General features: G+C 43.1%; 2 pseudogenes; both read left to right on the top strand.

Moving 5' to 3' along the window:
• LOC147461576 (uncharacterized) lies at positions 1–10,788 on the top strand (annotated as a pseudogene).
• On the top strand, positions 1,847–7,198 carry LOC147461577 (uncharacterized; annotated as a pseudogene).
• Positions 10,789–11,104: the final 316 nt, after the last annotated feature.

Raw genomic sequence — 11,104 nt, 5'->3', positions numbered from 1 at the left:
ATGTACAACCACCTATTAGGCCTAGTTTTGACCCTCGGGATGCACCACATATGGCTAAAAATGTTGATGAACCAGTGGTGTTTGAGCTAGATGATGTTGGACAGCAAAATGAGGCTCCTGAAGGGCATGTGCAGCCACATAACAATGCTGAAAATAGGGTTGAACATGATGTATAACATCCCTTTGTTGATGATATCATTGTTCCACCTGATGTAGACCCATTTTTAGATAATGTGGATCATTGGGTGAGGCGTTCTACTCGTCCAAGGCGGAATGCGAGTAGATATGATCCCTCTTTGCATTATATTATGCTGACAGATGAAGGGGAGCCTCTCACTTATAAAGAGGCTAAGACATGTGAGTCAAGCAGTAAGTGGGAGCTTGCAATGCAAGAGGAGATGAAATCCTTGTATGCAAATGATACTTGGGTAGCACTCTGACTATCGCAATGAAAAACTGGAACCTATGCATTGATGCCTAAGTCTTCTACTAGTTGATTAAGCCATATTGCTTTTTTTGTTTGAATCTAATGTCGCAACATACTTTGCTTCCATGGTGGATTGAGATGTACAAACTTGCAAATAAGACCACCATGAAACTGCACAACAACTGAATGTAAAGACATAACCCATTGTAGACCTTTTGTTTTCCACACTCCTTGCACAATTTGCATCTTTCTAGCCAACTACACATGTGTCTTTGCCTCCAAAGAAAATGCACAACTCTTTCATAACATTCAAGTATCTCATCACACCCTTCATTGCCTCCCAATTTGCTCAACACCCACTACAAATGTGATGTTTAGACGAGTCCCAATTATGACGTACATGAAAGAGCTCATTAGTAACGATTTGAACTCAAATTTGTAAGAAATTCCATGTCAGCGTAAAGAGAGAGAATCAAAAGTGACATCTCTTCATTTTTTTATTAAAGACAAACGTATAAAAAAAGGCTTAAAGTTTATATGGATAGAAAAGCACAAGTGCTTAGAACTCAACGTCGCATTTCCCAAAAAAAAAAAAGCTTTTGTAAGGACTAGTAGGTGAAGAGTTACGACCAAAAAACACGACAAGACAATTGTGAAAGTTTTTCCTCCTTGTATGCTATCACAATTGAGATTAGGAGAAGGAGAAAAATAGAGCTATTGCAACATGGAGCACCATAGAAAATAAGTATGCAACACTATCCATGGCTACCAAAGAATCCAATAATTTGGTAAGCAACGATTCTTTATTGTTGTTTATCTTTGCGTGTTTGTATCTTTGTGTCTTTCTACTTGTGCATATTTGTCTCTCTCTCTCTCTCTCTCTCTCTCTCTCTCTCTCTCTCTCTCTCTCTCTCTCTCTCTCTCTCTCTCTCTCTCTCTCTCTCTCTCTCTCTCGTATTCTTTTCCTCTCTTCCCCTATCTCTCTGTTGCTTTAATGACTATAGGTGGTTACCTTGCCAAGCGACCATGCAGATAGCTAGGTGGTGCGTGGAACAAAAATCTCACTAGTCAATATAGCTTAAAGGGTTGTAGAATCTTCTTGCTAACTTTCTGTTGGTAAACATAGCATCCAATCCAAAGATTTTTTTCATAGTATGCTCACACATGCTTGCTCATTTATCTAGCAAGTTTTTTTTTTGGTTCTTGTACGCTTTGAAAAAAAGCCACTAGCAAAAGGGCTTTTGGAGGAATGCATCTGAGTAACTGCAGTGCATATATGTAATCGATCCCCTCACATGTCTTTGAAAGATGACATCCCTGGAGAGGTTTGGTCTGGTAAACCTGCTTCATATGATCACTTACGCGTCTTTGGTTGCGAAGCGTTTGTGCATGTAAGACCTGAGTTGAGGAGTAAGCTGGATGCAAAGTCCATTAAAGGCCTCTTCATGGGATACAGTGAAGAAGGTGAAATGGGCTAAAGAATTTGGTTACCTTAGCTCAAAAAGGTTGTACGCAACCGGGATGTTGTTTTTAATGAGGCAAGGCTGCTTAAAAACAATTGTGCCTCTAATGGTGACCATAAGAAGGTCAAATTTCAGGATGTACAACCACCTATTAGGGCTAATTTTGACCCTCGGGATGCACCACATATGGCTAAAAATGTTAATGAACCACTGGTGTTTGAGCCAGATGATGTTGGACAACAAAATGAGGCTCCTGAAGGGCATGTGCAGCCACATAATCGAAGAAGTACGAGCGGAAGTGCGACACGAGAGAGAGTGCGAGAAGAAGAGCACGACGATATGGTGAACTCGCTCTACTGTAATGTGTAGAGCATAGTGAGTTCTTATTAGGTTTTTACAAAAGAATATGTGTACATACCTGGCGGCCCGCCCACTTACCTGGGCGTCCACATTGGGCTTTATACTCCAACAACCTCCCACTTAAAGTCCAATGTGGTACTTTAAGTGTGAGAGAAGCTACTATACAAGCTAATATACAAGAGATGTAGAGAAGTGATGTACTACCCTACACCTAACTGCTTGCGAAAATGCGCAAAGCTCTCTGAGGGAAGTCCTTTTGTAAGTAGATCAGCAGGATTTTCTGTGGTGTGAACTTTGACAAGCTGAAGTTGCTTATCCTCGAGCATTTCCCTGATGAAATGATACTTCACATCCACATGCTTTGTCTTTGAGTGATAAACTGGATTGCGAGCCAATTGTATAGCACTTTGACTATCACAATATAACACAGGCATCTCTTCTTTGATTCCCAAATGTGTTACTAGTCGATTAAGACAAATTGATTCTTTGCATGCCTCTGATGCTGCAACATATTCAGCCTCTGTAGTAGACTGAGTAACACAATCTTGTAATCTAGAACGACATAATACTGCTCCACCAGCCAATGTAAAGACATACCTTGACGTAGACCTTCGGTTGTCTAAGTCACCAGCATAATCTGAGTCTGTAAAACCCTTTACACTTAGCTCCTGACTCCCATAGCATATACGCATACTCTTTGTAGCTTTCAGGTATCTCAATATTCCTTTCACTGCCTCCCAATGTTTCTTGCCTGGGTTTGACATGTATCGACTTACTACTCCCACTGCAAATGCAATGTCTGGGCGAGTAGCAATCATTGCATACATCAAACTACCCACTGCAGACGCATATGGAATCTTATCCATTTCAGCCTGTTCTTCCTCAAACACAGGACAATCTTGTTTGCTAAGTTTCACATATGGTGGCAATGGAACACTCAATGCCTTTCCCTTCTCCATATTGAAACGTTGCAAAACCTTGTCAATATACTCTGTTTGAGATAACCAAATCAACTTCTTTGATCTGTCTCTCTCAATGCGGATACCAAGTATATGACTTGCCTCACCCATGTCTTTCATGTCAAACGATTTTGCCATCTTTGACTTCAAAGCTGAAATTTCTTCCAAGTGCTTGCCAGCAATCAACATGTCATCCACATACAAAATAAGGATCAGCGAACTGCCATCCTTAGCCTTCTTTGTATATAGACAGTGATCGAACTCACTACGTTTGTAGCCTTGAGAAAGCATAAACTTGTGGAATTTATGGTACCATGCCCTCAGTGATTGTTTTAAGCCATAAAGACTCTTTAACAACTGGCATACCCAATCTTCCTTGCCTTTCTCAACAAACCCTTCTGGCTGCTGCATGTAAATTTCCACATCTAAATCACCATGCAAGAACGCTGTCTTGACATCCATTTGGTGCAACACCAAATCTTATATAGCAACCAATGCAAGAAAGCATCTCAATGTAGTCATCTTGACCACCGGAGAGAAGACTTCATCAAAGTCAATGCCTTGTTCTTGCTTAAAGCCCTTGGCAACAAGCCTTGCTTTGTACTTTGGCTGACTATCATGAGCGGTGATCTTATACCTGTAAACCCATTTACAGGGTAGATCCTTTTTGCCCCGTGGTAATTTAACTAGCTTCCATGTCTAGTTTTTATGCAGAGCTGTCATCTCTGACTGCATGGCCAATTGCCAATTCCCGGAGTCCTTCATTTGCACTGCTTCCTTGTAACATGAAGGCTCATTGCAATCAGTCAACATGACATAGTTCATAGATGGAACAAACCTATCAGGAGGTTGCGTGACACGTCCAGATCTACGCACAATAGGTGGCTCAGGCTCAGACACAACCTGTGGTTCCACTCTATCCTGTCCTTGCTCCTCTTGAGCCGTGACATTTTGTCTTGCACGTGCAGGTCCATCTTCTTGGAAGACAACTCTTCTAATCTCCTCAATCCTCTCTGGTTTAGAATGATATTTGGATTCATTAAAGTGAACATCATTGTTGCGGACAACCTTTCTGGATTCGGGATCCCAAAGTCTGCACCCCATCTCACCAGAATTACCATAGCCTAGAAAGATGCACTTCTACTCTTTGGCTCAAGTTTGTTCCTAAATTCCTTTGGAACGTGAGTATATGCCTCACAGTCAAAGATTCTGAGATGCTTGTATGAGGGCATTTTGCCTAACCATACCATCTCTGGCACTGAATCCTTCTGCAAAACCTTGCTAGGAGATCTATTTACAAGATAAACAGCTGTTGATACAGCTTCAGCCCAAAACCCATTTGGCAACTGTGCATTAGACAACATACTTCTGACCTTCTCTTGTATGGTCCTATTCATCCTCTCAGCAACACCATTTTGAGGAGGATTGTAAGGAGCAGTAAGTTCACGTTTTATACCTTTTGACTCACAAAAGTCCTGAAAGGCCTTTGAAACATACTCTCCACCATTGTCAGTGCGTAAGCATTTAAGCTTCTTGCCACTCTGATTCTCCACAAGTGTCACAAACGTTTTGAAAACACTAAACGCTTCATCCTTGTGCTTGAGAAAGTAAACCCATACTTTCCTCGAGTAATCATCTATAAATGTCATAAAGTAAGAAGCTCCCCCTAGAGATAGGTTAGGCATAGGTCCACACAAATCACTATGAACAAGTGCCAACTGTGTATCTCTTCTACTGCTTCTATGCTTATGTGGTTGTTGTGTTTGCTTACCATACAAACAATGTTCACAGAATTCAAAATCATTAAATGAAAATCCAGGTAAATAACCAGAACGAGGCAAGATTTCCATTCCCTTCTTGGACATATGTCCTAACCGGCTATGCCACAAAGAAACGTTCGGTTACATTGATTACATTTTTAGAGACATTTGATACATAAATCATGTAAAGTCCTCCAGACTTTACTCCATGTGCTACTGTCATAGAACCCTTGGATAGCTTCCACATGTTCTGTCCAAAAATGGTGACGTAGCCAGCATCATCAAGTAAACCTGTGCTGATCAAGCTCTTTGTAATTGCGGGAACATGTCTCACATTCTTCAGCGTGAAAGAAGAGCCATTCTAAAACTTCAATTGAACATCTCCAACACCTAAGATCTCACATGTCTGTCCATTGCCTAGCCGAACATGATCTTTAGTGGTCACATAAGAAGTAAACCACTCCTTGTTTGGAGACACATGAAGTGATGCCCCTGAGTCTATAATCCAGTCACTCAGTGCATTTCCATCAGATGCTGTAAGAAGAGCTGAGTCCATTGTATTCTTCAAGAAGTAGATGTCTCCTAACACTAGACTGTCATCCTCTGCAACAATGTTTGTCACATTTATTTCTTGAATCTTCACTGAGGACTTGTTCTTCTCACCATGGTCTTCAGCTTTCTCTTTGCCTTTTTCTGCTTTCCATTCTCTGCAGTCTCTTTTCATGTGACCCTTCTTGCCACAATGGTAGCATTCTATGTCACTCTTGCCTTTAGCACTGCGGGACTTGCTACGGGACTGATTCCTCTTTCCACCTTTGTACTTTTCTTTGGTCCTGCCCCTGACAACTAAGGCTGTTCCTTTGCCTTTGTCCATTGTCTTTCTATTGGTTTCTTCCGTAAGCAGACTTCCTTCTACACCTGCTATGTTCAAACCATCTGGAGGTGCAGAATTACTCAAAGCTGTGCGAAAAGTGTCCCAACTTTTTGGCAATGTGATCAACAGGAACATAGCTCTAACAGGTTCATCAAACTTGACACCTTGAGCTGACAACTGACTATAGATTGTGTTGAATTCATTCAGATGATTGGACATAGGTGTCCCTTCTTTCATCTTCAAGGCAACAAGCTTCATAAGCCAGTATACTTGTGATCTGCACTCTCCTTCTCATAAAGATCACTCAGCTTTAACCATGCTTGATAAGCCGACATCTCGTCTGCTACATTGAAGTAAACGCTTTTTGCCAAAGTCAGCATAATGGTAGAAAGTGCCAATTCATCCATTTCGCTCCATTCATCTTCGTCCATATCTTCTGGTTTTATCCCCTTGAGCTTTATAGGTTTTATCTGCTTCTTTTGTACGAACACGTGCCAAATCTGCTTCTTCCACAATGGGAAATTGGTTCCATCTAGCTTCTTGATATTGTAAAGAGCAGTGTCCTGTGATCCAGCCATAGCTACGCTTCACAGTAGTTTACTTTTCTGGGAAAAATTCGGCAGAGTTTCCCCTGTAAACTGACCTCTGAACCAATATCAACCTGTCAAATGAACCAAGAAAGCTTCAGATTCTGCAAAATTTTTGGCAGAGTCTCCTTTGTAAAATGGCTCTGGTGTACTAAAAACAGACCAAAAAACAGCTCAAAAAACACTGTCTCTCTCACACTGTAAGCTGCGGGTAAACCTATCCTGCACCTGTACTGTCTCTCACTGTCCTGTCACTGTCCTATAAGAATAGACTGCGACAATGCCTCAACGGCAGTAAAGCAAAGATGCAATCCCAACTGTCTAACTCACAGTCAATACATCCTAGCTGCCTATCTAAGGGTGCTCGAGGGATCGCTCCAAGACCTGGCGGCCCGCCCACTTACCTGGGCGTCCACATTGGGCTTTATACCCCAACAATAACAATGCTGAAAATAGGGTTGAACATGATGTATAGCATCCCTTTGTTGATGATATCATTGTTCCACCTGATGTAGACCCATTTGTAGATAATGTGGATCATTGGGTGAGGCGTTCTACTCGTCCAAGGCGGAATGCGAGTAGATATGATCCCTCTTTGCATTATATTATGCTGACAGACGAAGGGGAGCCTCTCACTTATAAAGAGGCTAAGACATGTGAGTCAAGCAGTAAGTGGGAGCTTGCAATGCAAGAGGAAATGAAATCCGTGTATGCAAATGATACTCGGGATCTTGTGCCATTGCCTAAAGGGAGAAAGGCTCTTCCTAACAAATGGGTATACAAGATTAAGATTGTGGATGAAAAACCAAAGTACAAGGCAAGATTGGTTGCAAAAGGATATGCACAGAAAGAAGGAATTGATTTTCAAGAAATATTTTCTCATGTTGTAAAGCTTACAACTTTACGTGTCCTTTTTGCTCTTGTTGTGGTGCTTGATTTGGAATTGAATCGAATGGATCTAAAGACAGCGTTTTTGCATGGTGACATTGAAGAGGACATATACATGAAACAACCTGAAGGTTTTGTAGTTCCTACACGCGAGGAACTTGTATGCAAACTGAAAAGGGCTCTGTATGATTTGAGACAATCATCACGGCAGTGGTATAAGAAGTTTGACGCTTTTAGGTTGTCTCAAGGCTTTAAATGCAGCCATGCAGATCATTGTTTGTATACGAAAAAGGATAAAGATGGTAGTTCCATCATACTTGTTCTCTATGTTGATGACATGCTGCTTGCCGGGAAACATAAGACTAGTCTAATTGCTTTGAAATGTAAGCTAGATTCAGCATTTGCTATGAAGGATTTGGGTGATGCAGAGCATATTTTGGGCATGCGTATTAAAAGAGATAGAAAGTTGAAATTGTTGTTTTTATCTCAAGAAAGGTACATTGCAAAAGTACTTGACAGGTTTAATATGGCTGATGCTAAGCCTCTTGGAGTACCTTTACCTCCATACACTAAGCTTAGCAAAGGAGATTGCCCAAAGGATGAGGTGGCATTGAAAGCAATGAAGGGAATCCCATATGCACCAGCTTGTGATTCTCTTATATATGCTATGGTTGCCACTCGTCCCGACATTGCTTATGTAGTGGGAGTTGTTAGTCGATACATGTCAAATCCTGGCAAAGCGCATTGGGAAGCTGTCAAATGCATTTTGAGATATTTGAAAGGTACACAATCAAAGTGTATTTGTTATGGAAAAGTGACTTAAAGTTGCAGGGATATTGTGATGCAGACATGACAGGTGACATGGATACCAGGAAATCTACCAGTGGATATGTATTTGACATTGCTGGTGGTGCAGTCTCTTGGTGTTCTAGGTTGCAAAAGAATTGTGGCATTGAGTACTATTGAGGTTGAATATATTTCAGCCACAACAGAGGCTTCAAAGGAGGCCATTTGGTTGGGTAGACTTGCAAAAGAACTTGGCATGCCTGCTCATACATCCGTGTTGGCTTGTGATAGCACAGTGCTGTCTATTTAGCCAAAAATGCCATGTTTCATGCGTGTACCAAACATACAGATGTGCGGTACCACTTCATACGTCAGGTATTGGAGGATGGTTTAGTCACTAAGATCCACACACATGATAACCTTGCAGATGTGCTCACCAAGAGTCTTGTTAAGGCTCAACATGAGCATTGCATACAACTGGTGAGAGTTGGTTAACTTAAAGGCGTCATTTATGCCTTTAAGTGGGAGGCTGTTGGGTTAAAGGCCTATATAACCCCGTTTTATACATTTTTTATACTTTTTCCAGGTTCAATGTGAACGTGTACACATTTTTTTAAAGTCACTTATAATAAAAGTTAAAAAACCCAAAACTCACTTATTGAGTTTTTTCCAAAAACGTGAGCTCTCTCTCTCTCTCTCTCTCTCTCTCTCTCTCTCTTCCTGCTTTAATCCCTAGCGCTTCCTCTCTGCTGCACTCCGCCTCCTGCTTCTTGTCCCAATCCTGCACTACATCGCACCGCGCACCTATCGGTACCCTCTGCTTCGGGCTTTCACTAGGCAGGCGCCTGGGGACCACCCTGAGTGCCAGGCTGTCGCTGAGGCCCCTGTCGTCGTCGACCACGAACCTTGTGCTATCCCTTCTCCGTTGGAGCCCTAGGCTTGGAGGGTGGCTTTGCCTGTGTGCTCTGTGTCTCTGTCTATGGCTGTTGGCCAGCCCTTGTAGGGTGGGGGTGGGTCTGTGGTGTAGGTCGGGGCCTCCTCTATGGACAGGCCTTCGCAAGATGGCCCATCTGTCGACAAATGAAGCACTGATTCGACCCGAATACTCCACACTTTGTCTAAACCAACCCCCACTCACCCGAGGAAGGAGGATGACCTTCAGGAGAGTGTGAGTGTTCTAAACAGAACGCGAACTGAGGGAATGCCGGCCGCTTTGACAGCTACCGAGGCTGCTGTGTCAGGTGTCTCCAGGACAGTCCCAATTGCTGAGCCTATCCTGGACAAAAGTGGTAGGTACTCCCTCCGCAAACCAGGAAAGCAGACGGAGATGGGAATGTCTACCTCCTCTACCAGAACATTTGAAGCAAGGTCAAAACCATGTCTCCATTGTCGAAAGTGGGCTCGAATTGCTCGGATGGTCAAGGGACTCATGGCGATGACCTTGGAGGCCATCTCGGATGTCTCAAACTCGATATGATAGTAGCTTCGTCCGAGGATCTGGACGTCCAAGATCTTGCCCACCTCTACAAAAAGGCGGGCCTTGAGAAAGATCAACGACTCTCCTCTGTTGGGTCTGGTGCCGAGAATCTTGCAGATGACGGAGGTCGCCTAGAGGCGCTCCACCTCTGCTGCGAGGCTCGCTTGCTCAATCGGTGAAAGAGCAAGTCGGATGGTGGGCTCAGCTGGGTCGGGCAAGGGGGCTTCTGAGAAGTCCCTCTGGGGTGGAGCATGAACCTCCATTTGTGTCCGCTGCTGTGTAGGAAAAGGGAGGGCGTGAAGACTAACGCCTGAGAACTCGGCGAGTAAAGTCCACACAAGAACTCCACTCCAGGGCTATACAAACGAGGCCTTCGCGCTGGCAGGGGGGGGGCAGGCGGGCGTCAGAGCGAGGGCGAGGGGGGGAGAGAACAACGATGGCGAAGGGGGGGAGGCAGGAGCAGCAGCGAGCCGAAAAGCACAGGGTTCTTTATGTTCAATTAACTGTATACTTTACGCACCACCATCACAACGACGAGCAAATTAGATATTAATGTGAAGACAGGTGTCAATAGAACATTCCACTTGTTATCAACACTTCTTATCAACTGCAACCCTATGAGGAAAGCATTAATTAAGGAAACCTGAGCGTTCTGCTCCATGCCAAGCTTGGAGGAAGATGCCAAGTAGGGCCAAGATAGCTCAGTAGGCCATCTTTGGCCACCACCCTTGAATAGTAGTGCTCTATTTTAGCCAAGTCTTTGAATAGAAGTTGTTTTGCCGCCATGCCATTCTTGTTGCTGTAGTGCAGTGGGGTCTCAAGACAGTGGTTTCTTTTTAGCCAGTTTGGGAAGCCTACCATCATGGTGTTGTATGGTATGCATGGCTGCAGGTACTTCGGGTATTTGTGAGATATTTCCTCATCTCAATCTATGATGATGTCGGCGAGAATGTCATAGTAGCTGATCCTTGCTATGCGTCGTGGATTCTATGGTTTTCAACTTTGTGACAGTCTTGAGATTAAAACTCTACCCTGTTTTGTTTTCAGAGAACAGTTTGGACATGTTCTGAGATTCAAACTGCACCCTGTTTTGTTTTCAGAGAACGAGTTTGGACATGTTCTTGCTGCACACAAATTTGAGCATCCGTCTATACAAAGATCTTCATACTCAGCACTCCGGAGGCAAGGGGGCAAAAATGCCCAATGAATGGAATGGTGCAAAAAATGCATAAAGAAGTAAAGCTGAACAAAGGGACAAAGGAAAGAAAACAACATCATTGACAGAATACTTTCAACCTCCAACACCTCTACATCAATGTCGACCACAGCAGCATGGTCTGCCATTGAAACAATAGACATGCCCCATTCATACACTTTGAGCCACTTTCCCAATAGAAGTACGCAGTTTGTAAAACCAACTTTATTAATCAAAATTTACAGTTGGAAATTGACCAATTCCGCACTACCTCGAGGAGGCAGCACTAAATTAGAAGAGTAAGATGAAATCCTAAGCTGTCCCGTCT

This window comes from Adiantum capillus-veneris, chromosome 3, assembly GCF_014529385.1.
Source record: "Adiantum capillus-veneris isolate H3 chromosome 3, ASM1452938v2, whole genome shotgun sequence".
NCBI lineage: Eukaryota > Viridiplantae > Streptophyta > Polypodiopsida > Polypodiales > Pteridaceae > Adiantum > Adiantum capillus-veneris.
The sequence above is the reverse complement of the archived record's forward strand: the minus strand, read 5'-3'. Positions and strand labels throughout refer to the sequence as shown.